This window comes from Schistocerca nitens, chromosome 2 (assembly GCF_023898315.1).
Source record: "Schistocerca nitens isolate TAMUIC-IGC-003100 chromosome 2, iqSchNite1.1, whole genome shotgun sequence".
Taxonomy (NCBI): Eukaryota; Metazoa; Arthropoda; class Insecta; order Orthoptera; family Acrididae; genus Schistocerca; species Schistocerca nitens.
The window spans coordinates 646,811,912-646,826,103 of record NC_064615.1 but is presented as its reverse complement, the minus strand read 5'-3'; the positions used below and the strand labels follow the sequence as shown (position 1 = coordinate 646,826,103).

The 14,192-nt window shown below is 43.6% G+C and overlaps 1 pseudogene; it reads left to right on the top strand.

Annotated features, from left to right (window-relative positions):
* The first annotated feature begins 13,415 nt into the window (after positions 1-13,415).
* Positions 13,416-13,532, top strand: LOC126238152 (5S ribosomal RNA; annotated as a pseudogene).
* Positions 13,533-14,192: the final 660 nt, after the last annotated feature.

Here is a 14,192-nt window from a genome sequence, read left to right as displayed (position 1 = left end):
TTTGAACAGGTTCGAGCCCCGGTCCGGCATTAATCTTCCAGGAGGTTCCATATCAGCGCACTATCTACTGCAGACTGAAAATTCATACTGGAAATAGCATGAGACGATGTTTTTGGAGCGCGTCATAGATATGGGAATCACTGAGTGCCAGTTTACAATGGCCGCTTACCTTTATACGTGTTTTTCCTCTGATGACATGATGAGCAATTTATATTACATAAACCACAGACAGAAGGAATAGAGGTAGTGGATCAAGAACGGCAAGTTCGTGGCAGAACAAGTGTGAGGTAGGATTAGAGCTTATCGCTACTGTTGTTAAGTTGCCGAGGGGGAGACAAAGAAACTTCCAGAACAGAAATAAAAGTTCCAGGTTGAGCTGCGGAACGAGCACCGAACTGCACTTCCAGGCAAAGGAAAGAAGATTTAGGAGAACTGGAAAGGACACGTTACTTTTCACAAAATTTGAGATACGGACAGACAAAAGTAATGAATCTTAGAAGAAAGGCAAATAATGACTTGCTGAGCATTAAAATGAAAGAGATAACACTAGATAAAGTGAAAGATTTGTGGTATCTACGAATTAAGAGGATTAAACATGATGCCCAAAGCAAACGAGACGTCCGACGGTGGTTACGTGGAAGATCTCTTTATTTCACAAAAGTGGTCTGCTGGTATTAAACTGTAACCTGCAGCTGAGGCATATGCAAGTACCTATACTTCAATTACAGCCACACTTTAACTAGGATATGATGTTACATACGAACATGATATACAGTAGAGAAGAAACTTACAAATTTCTCATACACACGGCGGACCATTTTAATCCATAATGGGAATTAAATCAGGATGGAGACGAGATACAGGTAAATGTTCCGGATAAAAGTTGCAAGTGGCAAATAGGACCATGCGTTGCTACTAATGGCCGTGACTTTGAACGTGATTTTTAAGGTGTTTTGGAGCTTAAAGTGATTTAAAAATGGGAACCCTGAGATTTTATTTAAGATTTGAAAAAAACTGAAAAGTTTACGATTCAAATTATTCATTATTCAACGTCATGACAAGGTTCAGAAAGCTCAAATAAGCAAATATTTTTTTAGTTCTAGTGGGGGTTAACTCGGAGTAGAGGAGGGACACCGCAAAATACAATGTTAAATGCAGATTGGAAGGGACATAAAGGTCAGGTATCATTACCAATAACCATGATTTTTAAAGATAATTATCGAAGGTCATTCGAAGATTGAGCTTCGTTTCGTAATAACCGCTGTTTGTGAAGTCGGATCGGGAAAGAGTAAACAGAAATTTGAACTTTAAGTTTTAATTAACATGTTTACTGGTAAACGTAAATGCATTATAGCGTATAAATCTTATTGTGGCATCTGCAAGACAGAAGAAACATAAATAAAACGTAGATAATTGATTTACAGGTCGCTGAATGAGTCCCCTGACCTCTTATTCCTTGGGATGCCCCTTCCAGATTGTATCTAACATTGTATTTTGCTGTATCTCTCCTCTATTCTAAACTAATCTCTACTGGAACTAAAAAGTTATTTTCTTGTTTGACCTTCATCGAACTAGCCATGACCTTGAATAATGTATCATTTTACCCTTAAAATTTGTCGCTCTTTTCAAATCTTGAATCGGATATTAGGATTCCCACTTTAAAAAATCACTTTAACCTCCATATCACCTTGAACATTACGTTCAAGGTCACAGCCATTAGTAGCAATGCGTGACCCTGTTGCCACCTATAACTTTTATCCAAAACGTTTTGCTACGTCTCATCTCCGTACCAATTTATTCCCCATTATGGATTAAAACGGTCCACCCTTATATGTGGAACAATCAATAGACGTCTGAAAAACAAACAATGGAAAGAGACACGGTTAAAATTTTATACGACCCTAGCTGTTTCAACTTTATTTTATGGAAGCGACTCATGGATCACATACTAACAACAAGATAGTATAATGCACGTAACAGAAGTGAAATTTTTAAGCCCAGTAACAGAATGTGATAGATTAGACAGAATTAAGAGTAATAATATTAGGAATGAATTGAGCATCTATGAACTACGAAATAAAATCCGTGAAAACAGAAGAAAATGGAATGCACACATAAACAGGATGAGTAAAGAAATATTATCCCTCAAAATAATAAGACACAAACGCAAAGGCAGAATAAGTGGACGGATGGTTCAAATGGCTCTGAGCACTATGGGACTTAATTTCTGAGGTCATCAGTCCCATAGAACTTAGAACTACTTAAACCTAAGGACATCACACACATCCATGCCTGAGGCAGGATTCGAACCTGCGACCGTAGCGGTCGCGTTGTTGCAGACAGTAGCGCCTAGAACCGCTCGGCCACACCGGCCGGCGGACGATAAAGAAAACCTTCTTGTATGACAGAAGATTGTAGGTTTTAATGTGTGATGGCGCCATATTTGATGCTTATTTCCTGTTATTAGGAATCTGCCTTTGTGTGTCCCATGTCGCAAGGCTATGCACAGGTTATGAGAAATGGAAGTGCACGTGTCAAATACTGCCGTTGCCTGTGGTCCTTCCCCACAAGCACAACAGCGAGTAACACTTGCTAACAAATAAACGGAGAGTTTCGTGTTGTTTTTTGGTGTGGTCAAGGGTAATTTGCTGCGATACATCAGAAATAAAGAAAACGAGACGAGACCGTGTGAGAAACGGATACAGGGTGGGACTGGGCCCGGAGTCACCAGATGAAGACAGAGGAGCACTAGCGTGGTGCGATTAAATTTAGTTCCAGCTAATAGCCAGAGTTTTCCTACCGTCAGAAAATATACATATAATGAAAAAGCGAGTGAGTGGAGCCCGGCCCTGCCGTAAACACGCAATAAATATGCATCCGCGGCGTCCGTGTCACCGCGGCCGCCTTTTGTAAGCAAACAGGGCCGGCCCTTTGTTCGCGCAGTGATTGCGGCCGAGCCAGCCAGTGCACATTAAATTAAATGGACGGCGAAACGAACGAACGGAGACTGGGAGCGCCGGGGGCGGCGCGCTGGCAACAAAGCCCGCGGGGTCGGGGTTCTTCTCTCCTCTCCTCTCCTCCTCTCCCCCTCCCCCTCCCCCTCCCCCTCCCCGTCACCGCCCACTACGCCCCGCAGGACCGACGGACGGCCACCGCGCCGGATGCAAAATGCATGCACGCTGCTGCCGCCGTCGCCGCCGCCTCTGCTCCAAATCAAATTAGTAGCCGCGTGGAGGGCGCGCTGGATCCGCCGCTAGTCCGCAGAGGTCCGGGACGCTCCTGTTCCGCCAGTTGGTGCTGCTCGGGGAATCCCCTGACAGGTGCGGCAGGCTGCCGCGGTCCAGGCTCTCGCGTGTTCACCCCAGGCGCTGGAGCCTGGGAATCTGGCGGTAATCCTGGTCGCGCACTAGTCGGGTGGCACTGTCGTCACGAGAAAATGCTCGCTATGCGGCGACATCAACCTAACCATTGCGAACAATGTATTCTGTACACACTTACTGCCAACAAACTATTAAAGGATCATTACTTATTTTTTGACGTGTTCCAGTCATCTGTCTTAATTTTTAGGATTCTCTACGTCAATCGGTAAAAACGGAACCCTTACAGGATCACTTTGTTGTTAGTATGCCTGTCTATCTACCTATGGTCCCCCTGGCGGTGTAAAAAAAATAAAAAAATAAAAAACATTAAAGCTTCTAAGTCAATGCTGTCGAAAGATACGACCATCTATACCAGTTATGTTACACTTGGAAAATCAGTCACCAAAACCGAGCGAGGTGGCGCAGTGGTTAGCACACTGGACTCGCATTCGGAAGGACGACGGTTCAATGATTTAGGTTTTCCGTGATTTCCCTAAATCTCTTCAGGCAAATGCCGGGATGGTTCCTTTGAAAAGGGCACGGCCGACTTCCTTCCCTAATCCGAAGAGACCGATTACCTCGCAGTTTGGTCTCCTCACCCAGCACAATCCAACCCAGCTCAGTCACCAAACCTTCTAGGGTACTTCCCGTTGGCCTACAATCGTTAAATTTGGCGAAAGGCAAGGACTCACACCATATCCGGACGAAAAAAATCCGAAAACTATAAATTTGTAACTATATCAAACAAAATGTTTTTGTCCCGAGTTATCCGACTGTGTGTCTGTCCGTCCTTTTGTTACAATCACTTTTTCTGAGGAACAGGTAGACGAATCAAGTTAAAATTTGTGTCGCATACTAATGTCTACAGGCCCTAGGCTGTGTAATAAATGTAAGCTGCTAAGTCAATGCTACCAAAAGGTAGGGCCATTTATGTAACGATTACTGATATTTATCAAAACCTACAGGGTATTTCCGTTCACCTAGAATCATGGATTTTGGCAAGAAGCAAGGTTTTACAGTACAAGTAAAGTCAAATATACGTGTCCCTTTACGTTTCCATTTCACTATCACATCGGAAACAGTAGACCTAGGGATGTTTAGGAGTGCAGAAATCTCGCGTACAGACGTATGACACAAGTGATACCCTATCACCTGACCACGTTCGAAGTCCGTGAGTTCCACGAAGCGCCCCATTCTGCTCTCTCACTCTGTTTAATGACTACTGAGGTAGTTGGTATGGAGTACCTGGCAGTAGGTGCCAGCAGAATGCACCTAATATGATCACAGGACCAGTCCTGGGTTATGTGACCCGTGTAAACAGGGGCTTTGTCTTTTTGGGACTCAGCATTACCAGTGGAGAACAAACGTTGCATAGGCGGACTCGATCAGCTAAAACGGTCACATAATTCTTCGCAGTAATGCGACCCATGGAATACCATGATATGCCTACCAAAGTGGTCATCGATCCCATGCAATGTTTCATTCTTGGGACGTAAGCTCGAACAGATGTTAGAAACTGCGTGGAAGAAGACTCATCTGACCAAATGATTTTCTTCCAGCATTTCGTAGTCCAGGTTTTATGGCTTCGACACAACTTTTCCGGTACGATCAATTGGATCAGTAATGGTGATTTTGGATCCAGCTCGTCCTGCAGTTCCCTGATGATATATCCTTTCGTGTTGTTTTGATGCTGACAGTGTTGTTAATACGACTTTCAGTTCTGTACTGACCTTTAGAGCCGTCGTACCCGTAGCTTTCGTCACAGTCGATCACAACGACCGTCTAACACGCAACTCAACACATATTTTCGTCTGCATTGTGACCTTACGGATGATGTGTTTTTGCTTCTATGGAGTACGTATCTTCAGCTGGTGCTTCTTGTTAACACTAAATACTTCGGCTACCTTGGTAATGGAAGCACCCACAAACGAGCACCAACGATTAGCCAACGGTCGAAATCACTTAGCTCCGACATAATGCACTCACTACTACACAGAAGACCTGTTCTGACCTCGAGTGACATTTCCCGTAAGCCCAAACACAAACACACACACACACACACACACACACACACACACTCAACCAGATCCGCATAAGACAAGACGAATGACATTTGCACCGTATTGAGGACATTGCACAGGCGCCATCCGTCGTCAAATACAACAGCGCATCTGTAGGCTTGGCTAACATCTGCATCTGTGTTCAAGCATGCATTACTCGTTGCGTTTCCATAGCTTCGTCCAACTCCTGTATGTGAGTACAGAGAACACTAAACTGAACTTCACTGCAGAGGTACGCATCACAATCATTTACACAGTACATTTACACACTGACTACAATTTGATGAAACGAGAGTGGTTCTACTTCAGTCTTTCAGTAAGTCTCCCATATGCCACCATGGTTAAAACGGAAGTGTCTGGAGGTGTTCAGATCTTTTCCTGCTACCCTTATTATATGAAAGGGATACCATAGCGGCTCTTTAGGACGAGGCTGCGAGCGATTACCTTAAAGTCTTCTGCTGTTAGAACTTGTATTCTATCACTAATGACCAAGACGTCGACGATACATTAAAGCGTAAAACTGCTTCCTGCTTCCTTATTTGCCCATTATAACTCAATAACGTTCATAACAGTAGGGCACTACATTCGGATTAGAGCTAATGACTAATAGATCTTTGTTCTTTCCTTCAGAAGACTGCACAAACACACCTTAACAATCTCTGAAAGGTTATCGATAGAGTACACTTGAGCATGAAACACACCTTAACAATCTCTGAAAGGTTATCGATAGAGTACACTTGAGCATGAAGACTATCAGGTGGCGTATTAACTAAAACGTTGTGTTAGATGTTAAGGCTAGTCTATATCATACGTATTCGTTTCTGAGTAACGAGTATTCCAAGAGACACAAAGCATAGTTTTGTTACTGCTGGAAATATTATGTTGCTCGCATTTCTCTTCCCTAGTACGAAGTTCGTGTCCGACTCAGGACGAATTAATGAGCGAGATGGCGCAGTGGTTAGCACACTGGACTCGCATTCGAAAGGACGACAGTTCAATCCGCATCCGGCCATACAGATTTACATTTTTCATAATATCCCAAAATAGCTCCAGGCAAATGCCGGAATGGTTTCTTTGAAAGGGTACGGGCGATTTCCTTCCCCATCCTTGAAACAACCCGATCTTGTGAGCCGTCTCTAATGACATTATTGTTGACGGGTGTTAAACCTCAATCTTCCTTCGTTCCTTTCTTTCGAGCCGAATTAGTAGTTCTGGTATTCCTCCAATTAGTGGACTCTTAACGAGAACATTGCGTTACTCACCTGATTTCTTCTCCGAACGTTTGCGCCGAACACTGTAGTTTTGGTATTCTGCCATTTTATTATTCTCTATAACTCAGATATTAGTAACATGGAATACCCAGTACATTTCGCCATGTTTTCCCCCCCACCCCCCCACCCTTCTCCCGCGTGGCTCAGATAGAGTCCGCAGTATTCGCAATCCACCAGTTCTTTCATTTTATACGCTATGGTTTCCGCTGTACTACAAATCGCTGCCCGTTTGAAAGCCCACAGCTTTTTAACTGCGTTTTAACTGGGCTACGGCAAGCGGCTGGAACACAGCTAGTCTCCGTAGATCTTCTTCTACTGGATAATGAGACAGCAACTGTTATATTTATGTGTAGCAACAGCAACACCATCAGCTGTGCACATTAGTTTTCCGTAATTGCAACCGGTTTCAGTGATAGTCGACTATCTTCAAGCCCCTCTATGGCACGTTTTCAACGGGAGCCGCCTCGCCGGCCAGTGTGGCCGTGCGGTTCTAGGCGCTTCAGTCTGGAACCGCGTGACCGCTACGGTTGCAGGTTCGAATCCTGCCTCGGGCATGGATGTGTGTGATGTCCTTACGTTAGTTAGGTTTAAGTAGTTCTAAGTTCTAGGGGACTGATGACCACAGATGTTAAGTCCCATAGTGCTCAGAGCCATTTGAACCATTTTGGAGCCGCCTCCATATTTCTAGTAAAAGGACCAGACACCTTCGGCGGAACTTGTCGTTTGTGGTGCGTGTGGTTGCAGCATATCATCACAACAGCTGCAATCTGTAAACTGAAGAACGAGGAGCACTTAGGGGTAAAGGAAGCGGACTTTCCTAGAAGAACGCTGCAACTGCCGTAGTGGATGAGTAAGAATCACTTTTACATGCAGAAAAATGGTTCAAATGGCTCTGAGCACTATGGGACTTAACATCTGTGGTCATCAGTCCCATAGAACTTAGAACTACTTAAACCTAAGGACATCACACACATCCATGCCGGAGGCAGGATTCGAACCTGCTACCGTAGCGGTCACGCGGTTTCAGACTGAAGCGCCTAGAACCGCCTTACATGCAGAAGAACAGTTCAGGTAGCAGTGATTTACGTCCATTAAGTTCGCGTTCTTTTCTCCCATTACTTTTATTAATTACTAATTTCTTTGTTCCATAAAATGCTAGCGCATTTAAGTGGAACGTAACACTCTCCAAGCGTGTCTGTCCATTTCGTTCCCATTGATGTATATGGGACAGTCAAATGGAAAACGAACATCCACTGCAAGGGGACCATGGAATGGTTCCATTCTAAAGGATGACCACACACGCTAGGACGTTTATTCCACAGGGGGATGAGGCGGTTGTTTCCTGTTTCGCAGAACGCGGTCGGCGGCTGATGGATCCACAACCACAACCACTCTCTCACATCATCGTCCGGCTGAAACCGATATCCACGAATGTCTTTCTTCAGGTCTCGAAAGATTGAAAATCACACGGTGAAAGATGCGGGCTGTACGTACAATATTATAGTGTGATTTTCCCATCTTTGGCGACCTGAAGAAAGACATGCGTGGGCATAGGTTTCAGTCGGACGACGAAGTGAAAAAGTGGGTGCAGTTGTGGATCCGTCAGCTGCCGACGGTGTTTTTCGAAACGACAATGGATCGTCTCGTCTCCCAGTGGGATAAATGTAGTAACGCGTTTGGCGATTACTTTTGAAAGGAACAATTCCGTAGTCCCGTTGTGGCGGGTGTTCGTTTTTCATTTGACCACCCCTCATAAAGTACGCAAGGAAAAGTCTACATAAGTTATTGAAACAGTCCGTAGTTGGTGCCTGTGTCGCAGCTAGGTAGAGAGAGTGTGGGTCGCCCGTTCGTTCTTGTGACGTGACAGGCTTTGGGGGGCTGATGTGAAGACCGCAGTTTCTGTAGTAGCAATCGCGGCAAAGTCGAGAATCTGGAGTGTTTACATCTAAGATGGGTGTGTGTCATCCGTCTTGACAAAAACCAGAATCGTTCTAGTTTCGGCACTGACCGACAGATGGCGGTACTTTCAAAAAGAGTACGGTCAGTTTGGCGTCCAGCCACGTGAGGGGGGAAACTCAACGTCCGGCACGTTGGCTCATGGCGGGCTTTCTCCAGGCCGCTTTTAGCACAGAGCTAAAGTGAATGTATGAAATAGAGGTAAATAAAAACTGATCCCAATGTGGCACAAAGGAGCTTGTAGGCTCATTTTAAAGCAGAAAATTAGCCGATTGTGCTCATATAAACGCGCCTCCAGTCACCCTAAGTAGGATTGTAAATTGGATATCTTGGAGACGCTTTGACAAAATTTTACGAATGAGGTGTCCAACGAAAGGTCTGAAGAAGTAGTATTAAGATATCTATGTAACTTTTTTTACATGTTTTAAAAATTTAAGTGAGGAGCCGAATTGCTGTTTTCATGATTAAAAATGAAGAATTTTGATAAATAAAAAATAGGCGGCAGTATGGAAAAGTAGACATAAGGAAATAGGTAATACAATAATAATATCAGTAATTTATGCACTGAAACTATTTTAAATAATGAAAAGCTCTATATGAAGAACACATAAATTTTAATAATACGAGGGCTATCCACAAAGTACATTACGTTTTGGAATTAAAAATAAATAAAGTATTGGAAATTTTTTTATTATATACAGATGAAAGCCACACTTAAATACTACTTTTCTACATAGTTGCCATTTAAATTAAGGCACTTATCGTAGCGATGAACGAGCTTGGAAATTCCTTCGTCGTAAAATTCGGCCGCCCGCGACTTCAACCACGTAGTTACATCTTTTGGGACAGAAAAGGTGTGATTTTTGTGGATTTCCTGGAAAGAGGCACGACAATAAACTCTCAAAGGTATTGCCAAACTCTATACAACCTCAGAAGAGCAATACAAAACAAGCGCAGGGGAAAGTTGGGCTCAAAGATCTTGCTGATTCACGACAACGTCCTGATGACGCACAGCTTCAAGAAGAGGTAGCCACGTGGTTGAAGGCGCAGGCGGCCGGATTTTACGACGAAGGAATTTCCAAGCTCGTCCATCGCTACGATAAGTGCCTTAATTTAAATGACAACTATTTAGAAAAGTAGTATTTAAGTGTGGCTTTCATCTGTATATAATAAAAAAAATTTCCACTACTTTATTTATTTTTAATTCCAAAACGTAATGTACTTTATGGATAGCCCTCGTACGTGAATAAGCTCCCGTACAGAAATTCTGATGATGAATCTGAATTCAGCGGAAAATTTCCGTCTGAATAGAAGTGTTACATGCATTTTATTGTCTGTATATTAAGTGTAAAAGTAAATTTTATGTGCAAGAAAACTTGATTTGACTCCAGAGTGTTCAAACCGAAGGCTTTTAAGGGCGGCCATTTTCTGTGGTAGGGGTCAGTCATTCAGTTGAGTTGAAAGGGGTAACACGTGTGACTGGCAAAAGTCCGTGCACGAATTGGACTTAGAATATTACCGGACCGCGAAGTCGCGAGGAACTTGTGACTTTCAGCAGCTGGGTGCCGCTGGACTTTGAAAAATTCTCTGTGGGCGTTTGTGAGACTTGTGAAAATTTCGCGCACGAGTTGAACTTAGAATATTTTCGTGCCGCGTAGTCGTGTCGAACTTTAACTCTGAACAACCGTTGTGAGACATAGTGATTTCAGCTTTCGGTTGGACTTCGGATTGTGTTTGGTTTATTATTTTTTTTTCGAGAAGTATTCTCCGCTCGGAATATTGTTCATCTTGGAGTTTCAGCTGTTTTAAAAGAAACATTAAGTAAATAATTGCTGAATGATTGTGATTAATATTTGAGTGGCGCTGTTGAACTAACTCGGTAAATATCTGAGGTCAAATCAAGAACACTTAAAAGTATTTCAGTCAAATCTGTCCTGAAAAAGTTAAAATAGACTCCAATTATTTAAAACTGTGTTGTGTTCACTAAAAATTGTTCCTGCCTGCTAACATTTGTTTTTATAAACTTGACATTAATTTAAAATTAGTGGGGATAGTCCAGCGGATGTGGTTGTCAACCCTCAGGCCTAACGCAGACAGTTTAGTTAATAAGTCCAACCACGTTTTACGGAACCCCTCGGGGATGCATGCTATGTAGGTGCTTGGGTGATAATTGTGTTTCTTTTTTTTCGTGCAGAAGCACGTGGGGGCTCGAGCCATCTACTTTTACTAGATAACTGACTTCGAACTAAAATTATTGTTATCACCCAGTGCAACCAATGTGTTTCTCCCGATCTCGTGCATAGAGAGAAACCGTACCACGTCGCAAATGGTTTTCTCGACCCAGCGAAGCTCGCAAATGGGTATTTCTCGTCCGTAGTAGCTCGCATTCTCCAGTTTACACACAGACTACACTGCGTTCTGGCCACCGTATTACAGGGATTTCAATTCTTGCGCCTTCAGTTGTTATCATTAATGCGATAATAGACACGGTGATTGTTCGTCAGTTTGAAGAATAATCTGTCCAGGAAAGAGAGCCCACTCAAATGGAGTATTTTCGAGCGTGGTTATATCCACAATTTTCTAAGATAGCAAGAAGTATTTATGTATTACGGCTACGTAGATAACTACGTTCAGTAACGAAAGTAATGGGTAAGTTAAGGAATACATTGTAACGTATGTATTTCTCGACAATAACGAATATATACAGTACCGACGTTTAGTCCACTTTCACAGCCGTATTATTTGGTGATGATGCGAAGAAGCAGTATGACGGCACGGGAGGATGGGTTTTCAGTTGGTCCCTACTGGACGGTGCGCCGCTGGTTTAGTCCGCTGCAGCCTGGCAGCAAGTTGGTAACCGCGGCGCAACCAACTGCACTTGAGAACTACGGGCGTGCAGTTAATGCAGGCCAAGTTGCCACTTGCGGCCAACTCCGGGGAAACCGTTAGCGTTTCGCGCGAGATAACGTCGTAACGCTTATATCGTGCAAAACAGGGCTACTGCTTCTGGAACGGCACGCCGCGTGCCGTAACGGCCTCCCTACGTCGAGATCACCGGAGGCGCTGCCGTCGCGTCGCAGCGCCGCAAGATCCGTGCAGCGCACGCGTCACGTCGAGCTCCGGCAAGCAAGAAGATATGCGATTCCGCGGTACTACAAAGAGAGTCAGTGCAGATTCTTTACCTAGGAGGAATTTCCAGTCCCAATCACAACAAAGTTCTTCTACGCTAGGTTAAGCTGAAGCCATTAACCGTAGACAAAATGGTGTGAGAATCGCGTTGCGCCAGTAGCTTCTACATCTACATACATATTGCGCAGGTCACCGTATTGTGCGTGGTGGACGGTACCCTGTATCACTAGTACTCATTTCCTTTCTTGTACCACTCGTAAATAGAGCGATTATTTGTATGTCTCCGTACGTCCTAGTTTCTCTTGTCCTACCTTTGTGGTCCTTACACGATAAGCATGTTGGCAGCAGAAGAGTCGTTCTGCAGCCAACTTCAAATGGAGATTCTCTAAGATTTCTCAATAGTTTTCCTCAATAAGAACGTCGCCTTCTTTCCATGGTCCCATGTAAGTTCGCGAAGCATCCCCGTAACACTTGCGTGTTGTTCGAACCTACCGGTAACAAATATAACAGCCCGCCTCTAAATTGCTTCATTGTTTTCCCGTAAACCGATCTGGTGAGGATCCCAGACGCTAAAGCAGTACTCAGGAATAGGTCACACCAGTGTCCTATACGCGGTCTCCTTTACAGATGCACCACACTTCCCTAAAATTATAACAATGAACCGAAGTCGACCATTCGCCTCCCCTACTATAATCTTTACATGCTCATTCTATTTCATATCGCTTTGCTAAGAGAACTGAAGCGCAGCTGGAGAGCAAGAAACTCTTTAGCGCGCAACCCCCGCAACGATAGTAGTTGTGAATCTTTGAGTATGGACTAAAAAGAGGGAGAAAGAGGACGTGTTGCTAGGCCGTCGCTCAGAACGTATTGTTACACTTAATGAAACTTGATATGTTATTGATACAGCCGTTGCACTTAATGAAACTTGATATGTTATTGATACAGCCGAGGAAAGTATGTGTAAGAGTTGCCAAACATTTATGTACATAAATTTTCTGGAAGTGAAGAATAGAAATATCTTGTTTTTGGAAAAGGAGGTGAACTTCATTGTGGTCGCGTCTGTCAATCGACAGAATTGTAAGTGTACAAAGTTCACTAAAATACAGGAAAATAAATGCATTCTCTATAGTTTTCATTCAATAAGTAACAACCTCTCATAATTTCTTAATTACTGTAATTGGATTATGTTCTTGTGCAATAGTATGGTGCTGAACTCCACTGACCAATTTTGATGTAGCAGGACGTGTAGTTTGAAGGAAGTTTGTCTGCCAAGCAATCTCCTTTTCTTACCAAAAGCAGATTGCTGTTTGATCTAATTTACTTACAACAATTGTCCCTTATGTATGAAAAGCTACGAAAACTTGGGCTCAAAGCTATCCGCGATACGGCCAAGTAACTAACAGAGTCGTATTTAAAAACTTAAAGAACGACACTTCTTCCAAGTTGTAATACGTCTCCAACTAGTGCAGAAGCTGATCATTCAAGGAGGCAGCAACCAAAATTCAGGTACCAGTTACGACTTAAAGTAAAAATCACAATCAAAAATCAATCTCTCTCTCTCTCTCTCTCTCTCTCCAAACACATATATAAATATTCATATTATTAAGATAAAAGTAATTTTATAACACCTAAATTAAATCGGCAACGGCCTTGCCGCAGTGGATACACCGGTTCTTGTCAGATCACCGAAGTTAAGCGCTGTCGGGCGTGGCCGGCACTTAGATGGGTCACCTCCAGGCCGCCATGTGCTGTTGCCATTTTTCGGGGTGCACTCAGCCTCGTGATGCCAATTGAGGAGCTACTCGACCGAATAGTAGCGACTCCGGTCAAAGAAAACCATCATAACGACCGGGAGAACGGTGTACTGACTCCATGCCCCTCCTATCCGCATCCTCCACCGAGGATGAAACGGCGGTCGGATGGTCCAGATGGGCCGCTTGTGGCCTGAAGACGGAGTGCTTTTAAATTAAATCGACGTTACTGTGTGAAGCAGCACACTACTAATGCTGTATTCGAACATTAGAGGTTTGTTTTTCCTACTCATCTGCATTAACTTACGTTTTTCTGCGTTTAGAACTAGCTGCCATTCATCACACCAGTTACAAAACTTTGTCTCAGTCACTTTGTATCGTCCTACAGTCACTCAACGACGGCACTTTCCTGTACACCACAGCATGACCAGCAACCAACCACAGATTGCTGCTCACCCTGTCTGCCAGATCATTTACTACATCATAACATTTAACGTCGCTCGCGTTAATTCACCATTCTTCCTCAACCGCTTGCTAGTTTCCTCGTTCCCCAACTCGTAAAATACCATACTCTCCTAATTTCTTTGGTTCAAATGGTTCAAATGGCTCTGAGCACTATGCGACTTAACTTCTGAGGTCATCAGTCGCCTAGAACTTAGAACTAAT